This window comes from Ranitomeya variabilis, chromosome 4, assembly GCF_051348905.1.
Source record: "Ranitomeya variabilis isolate aRanVar5 chromosome 4, aRanVar5.hap1, whole genome shotgun sequence".
Lineage (NCBI taxonomy): Eukaryota > Metazoa > Chordata > Amphibia > Anura > Dendrobatidae > Ranitomeya > Ranitomeya variabilis.
Window position 1 is genome coordinate 753517215 of NC_135235.1, and position 6435 is coordinate 753523649.

Genomic DNA, 6435 nt, shown 5'->3' on the forward strand with positions numbered 1-6435 from the left:
TAGGTGCGGATCAACAATGTGCAATTAACAGTCCTGCCAGTCTCTGAAGTAAAGCGTAGAGATCCTTACTCCCTCGGTGTTCTGGCTACCGGATTCTGCGCTTCAGAAGGAAGCAGCCTGCTCCTGGCTGGTCTCCCTCTGATGTTCCTCTCCTGTGCTCTGCTTTCCTGCACACTCTCTGCAATATGTTCTCTTTAGTGTCTTCTTCCAGGAGCTGCAGGCTCCAGGACTCCGTCGTGTCCCTCTGTCTTCCTGACAGGAACCGAACTCTGAACTCCTTTTCCCTCCAGATCAGGAGGATCATATAGGGGAGTTCACCTAAAAGAGGCTTAGAGCTCCCCCTTCTGGTCTGGAGTGTGAACATGTTTCATGCATAGTGTTTACCTGGTAAAGAGATTTCCTTTATTGCCTTCAGATGTAATATCACTCCCCCTGGTGGAAGAATGACATTACTGCAATGACCAGGACACTGGGGCGCTGCATATACTTCATAAGTTTATAAGCCACTCCAGTGTCAGGAATAGATAGTACGTGAAAATACAGTATAATTCTTGTGTTTTTCTCCTATAGTGTCTGCCCTAGTTTGGTATTGTAACAGCTGTTAATTAGTAAACAAAGGGGAAGTGGAGGGCACCATCCAGGCATAATAGCAATACTAAAAATAGGGGGGTCAACCCAAAGCATGACATAAATAGGATACAAGCACATAGAGAAAAAGCATCAGGCTATATATAAGGGACCACCACTAGAATATTTATACAAATATGCAAATTTTTATTTGTCAACCAAGAAAAACAAACACCACACTATTAAAATCACTTAAAACCACAATTGAACATGGGTTCCACATGAGGAACCAACCCCCCTGGATATAATTGTGATGGGAAACAAATGTGCAGATGGGTGAAAAAATGTACTTGGTACCTACGGCAATAGTAGTGCAACTGTCATAAATATAGATAAGAATAATCCAACTAGAGACATATCATCATAATATTAGTCTCACATGAGTATGGAAACATGGCACAGCTCTCAGCATGAATGCAATGAAAAAAATGTTAATGTACAAATCATGTGCGGATACACTCTAGCTGCTAATCAGCGTATTGAACAAGAGAAGACAGACAGAAAGAAGTTATATAAATGCCGAGTAACCAGAATCAAACTAGGTCAAGTATTCTCCAAGGATGTAGCAGTAATATTTGTGTACAACCAGCTACAAATAACCCGGGACTGCTATAGAAGATTGTACAACTCCCTTAACCCCTTAACGACCGCCGATACGCCTTTTAACGGCGGCCGCTAAGAGTACTTAAACCACAGCGCCTTTAATTAACGGCGCTGTGGAAAAAGTGAATAGCGCCCCCCAGAGTCGGATTTTCTCTGGGGTCTCGGTTGCCGAGGGTAGCCGAGACCCCAGAGAACATGATTCGGGGGGGTTTTACCGACCCCCGAGTTGCGATCACCAGTAATTAACCGTTTACCGGCGGTCGCAACAAGAAAAAAAAAAACTCGATTTGCCATTTAATTTCTCTGAGAAATAGGGTCCCCGATCGCCCCACAATACTCACCTATCTCCCCCGGTGCTCTTCGTGGCTCCCGATGGGCGCCGCAATCTTTTTTCCGGGGAAAAAATGGCGGGCGCATGCGCAGTGCGTCCGCCGCCCGGCACCCGGAAGATCTTTGGCGTCTCGGCTGCCAGGGGTAGCCGAGACCCCAAAGAACATGATCGGGGTCGGTTTTTACCGACCCCTGTGTTGCGATCGCCGGTAATTAACTGTTTACCGGTGACCGCAAAAAAAAAAAAAGCGATCTGTAATTCTCTGTCCTCTGATTATTATTATTATTTATTATAGCGCCATTTATTCCATGGCGCTTTACATGTGAGGAGGGGTATACATAATAAAAACAAGTACAATAATCTTGAACAATACAAGTCACAACTGGTACAGGAGGAGAGAGAACCCTGCCCGCGAAGGCTCACAATCTACAAGGGATGGGTGAGAATACAGTAGGTGAGGGTAGAGCTGGTCATGCAGCGGTTTGGTTGATCGGTGGTTACTGCAGGTGGTAGGCTTGTCGGTAGAGGTGAGTCTTCAGATTCTTTTTGAAGATTTTGATGGTAGGCGAGAGTCTGATGTGTTGTGGTAGAGGGTTCCAGAGTAGGGGTGATACGCGAGAGAAATCTTGTATACGATTGTGGGAAGAGGAGATAAGAGGGGAGTAGAGAAGGAGATCTTGTGAGGATCGGAGGTTGCGTGAAGGTAAGTACCGGGAGACGAGGTCACAGATGTATGGAGGAGACAGGTTGTGGATGGCTTTGTACGTCATGGTTAGGGTTTTATACTGGAGTCTCTGGGCAATGGGGAGCCAGTGAAGGGATTGACAGAGGGGAGAGGCCGGAGAATAGCGGGGGGACAGGTGGATTAGTCGGGCAGCAGAGTTTGGAATAGATTGGAGGGGTGCGAGAGTGTTCGAGGGTAGGCCACAGAGCAGGAAGTTGCAGTAGTCAAGGCGAGAGATGATGAGGGCATGGACTAGGGTTTTTGCAGATTCTTGGTTGAGGAATGAACGGGGTGGTCTGATGTGATCGCACATCAGAGGACATAGAAATAGGGGTATTCGGGGACCCTATCATACTTACCCGGTGTCCCTGGGTCCTCCTGCGTCTCCTCCAGAAAATGGCCATCTGCTGCCATCTGCCGGCCGGCAGGAGAGACGAGTTGGGGCTAAATTTAGGGTTGGGGCTAAATTTAGGGCTAGGGTTAGGGTTAGGCTACTTTCACACTAGCGTTTTTTGGCTTCTGTCGCAATGTATAGTTGGAGAAAAAACGCATCCTGCAAAAGTGCTTGCAGGATGCGTTTTTTCTCCATTGACTTGCATCAGCGACGGATGCGTCGTGCTTTGGCGGACCGTCGGCACAAAAAAAGCTACATGTAACTTTTTTTGTGTGACGTGTCCGCCATTCCCGACCGTGCATGCGCGGCCAGAACTCTGCCCCCGCACCTCACAATGGGGCAGCGGATGCGTTGAAAAAACAGCATCCGCTGCACCCGTTGTGCGGCGCTTACAACGCTAGCGTCGGTACGTCGGCCCGACACACTGCGATGGGCCGAGTACGACGCTAGTGTGAAAGTAGCCTTAGGCTTCTTTCACACTTGCGTCGGTACGGGGCAGTCGCAGTACGTCGGCCCGACGCACGTGAAAATTGTGCACAACGTGGGCAGCGGATGCAGTTTTTCAACGTATCCGCTGCCCAGTCTATGTCCTGTGTCATGATCTCCATGGCCAGAGAACTAGCATAAGCCTCAATAGGAACAAGCTCTTGGAAGATGTAACTGTACTGACCATGAACTAAACCTACCGCATCATCTAGAAGTAGCCAGGTAGCATGTCCTACTTTTTATCCCTATATGCCCAGCGCCGGCCGGAGAACTAAATAATGCTAGCAGAGGGAAATATAAGACCTGACTCACCTCTAGAGAAATGCCCAAAAAGGAGACAGAAGCCCCCCACATATATTGGCGGTGATATGAGATGAAACAACAAACGCAGCAGGAAAATAGTTTTAGCAAATTTGAGGTCCGCTTTCTAGATAGCAGAAGACAGAAAGCATACTTTCATGGTCAGTAGAAAACCCTAACAAAACACATCCAGAAATTACTTTAGAACTCTGGCATTAACTCATAATACCAGAGTGGCAATTCCTGATCAACAAGAGCTTTCCAGACACAGTAACGAAACTGCAGCTGTGAACTGGAACCAAAATACAAAAACAAAACATGGACGAATGTCCAACTTATCTAGTAGATGTCTGGGAGCAGGAACAAGCACAGAGAGGCTTCTGATAACATTGTTGACCGGCAAGCATCTAACAGAGAAGCCAGGTTATATAGCGACACCCAGATCTAATCAGAACAGGTGAACAGGGAAGATGATGTCACAAGTTCAATTCCACCAGTAGCCACCGGGGGAGCCCAGAATCCAAATTCACAACAGTACCCCCCCCTCAAGGAGGGGGCACCGAACCCTCACCAGAACCACCAGGGCGATCAGGATGGGCCCTATGAAAGGCACGAACCAGATCAGAGGCATGAACATCAGATGCAGTGACCCAAGAATTATCCTCCTGGCCGTATCCCTTCCACTTGACCAGATACTGGAGTCTCCGTCTGGAAACACGGGAGTCTAGGATTTTTTCCACAACGTACTCCAACTCACCCTCAACCAACACCGGAGCAGGAGGCTCAACGGAAGGCACAACCGGTGCCTCATACCTGCGCAATAACGACCGATGAAAAACGTTATGAATAGAAAAGGATGCAGGGAGGTCCAAACGGAAGGAAACAGGGTTAAGAATCTCCAATATTTTATACGGACCGATGAACCGAGGCTTAAACTTAGGAGATGAGACCCTCATAGGGACAAAACGAGAAGACAACCACACCAAATCTCCAACACAAAGCCGAGGACCAACACGACGGTGACGGTTGGCAAAAAGCTGAGTCTTCTCCTGGGACAACTTTAAATTGTCCATCACCTGCCCCCAGATATGATGCAATCTCTCCACCACCGCATCCACTCCAGGACAATCCGAGGATTCCATCTGACCGGAGGAAAATCGAGGGTGGAACCCCGAATTACAGAAAAACGGGGACACCAAAGTGGCAGAGCTGGCCCGATTATTGAGGGCGAACTCCGCCAATGGCAAAAAAGCAACCCAATCATCCTGGTCAGCAGACACAAAACACCTCAGATATGTCTCCAGGGTCTGATTAGTCCGCTCGGTCTGGCCATTAGTCTGAGGGTGAAAAGCAGACGAAAAAGACAAATCTATGCCCATCCTAGCACAGAATGCCCGCCAAAATCTAGACACAAATTGGGTTCCTCTGTCAGAAACGATATTCTCAGGAATACCATGCAAACGAACAACATTTTGAAAAAACAGGGGCACCAACTCGGAAGAAGAAGGCAATTTGGGCAGGGGAACCAAATGGACCATCTTAGAAAAACGGTCACACACCACCCAGATGACAGACATCTTCTGAGAAACAGGCAGATCTGAAATAAAATCCATCGAGATGTGTGTCCAAGGCCTCTTAGGAATAGGCAAGGGCAACAATAATCCACTAGCCCGAGAACAACAAGGCTTGGCCCGAGCACAAACGTCACAAGACTGCACAAAGCCTCGCACATCTCGTGACAGGGAAGGCCACCAGAAGGATCTTGCCACCAAATCCCTGGTACCAAAAATTCCAGGATGACCTGCCAATGCAGAAGAATGTACCTCAGAGATGACTCTACTGGTCCAATCATCAGGAACAAACAACCTATCAGGCGGACAACGATCCGGTCTATCCGCCTGAAACTCCTGCAAGGCCCGCCGCAGGTCTGGAGAAACGGCTGACAAGATAACTCCCTCCTTAAGAATACCTGTGGGGTCAGAGTTGCCGGGTGAATCAGGCTCAAAACTCCTAGAAAGGGCATCCGCCTTAACATTCTTAGAACCCGGTAGGTACGATACCACAAAATTAAACCGAGAGAAAAATAATGACCAGCGCGCCTGTCTAGGATTCAGGCGCCTGGCGGTCTCAAGATAGATCAAATTTTTGTGGTCAGTCAATACCACCACCTGATGTCTGGCCCCCTCGAGCCAATGGCGCCACTCCTCAAACGCCCACTTCATGGCCAAAAGCTCCCGATTCCCAACATCATAATTCCGCTCAGCGGGCGAAAATTTACGGGAAAAGAAGGCACAAGGCCTCATCACGGCGCAGTCAGAACTTTTCTGCGACAACACTGCCCCAGCCCCGATCTCAGAAGCGTCGACCTCAACCTGAAAAGGAAGAGTCACATCAGGCTGACGCAACACAGGGGCAGAAGAAAAACGGTGCTTAAGCTCCTGAAAGGCCTCCACAGCATCAGGGGACCAATTAGCAACATCAGCACCCTGTCTAGTCAAATCGGTCAATGGCTTAACGACATCCGAAAAACCAGAAATAAATCGACGATAAAAGTTGGCAAAGCCCAAAAATTTCTGAAGACTTTTAAGAGAAGAGGGCTGCGTCCAATCACAAATAGCTTGAACCTTGACAGGATCCATCTCAATGGAAGAGGGAGAAAAAATATATCCCAAAAAGGAAATTCTCTGAACCCCAAAAACGCACTTAGAACCCTTGACACACAGAGAATTAGACCGCAAAACCTGAAAAACCCTCTTAACTTGCCGGACATGAGAGTCCCAATCATCCGAAAAAATCAGAATATCATCCAGATACACTATCATAAATTTATCCAAAAAATGGCGGAAAATATCATGCATAAAGGACTGGAAGACTGAAGGGGCATTAGAAAGACCAAAAGGCATCACCAAATACTCAAAGTGGCCCTCGGGCGTATTAAATGCGGTTTTCCACTCATCCCCCTGCCTGATC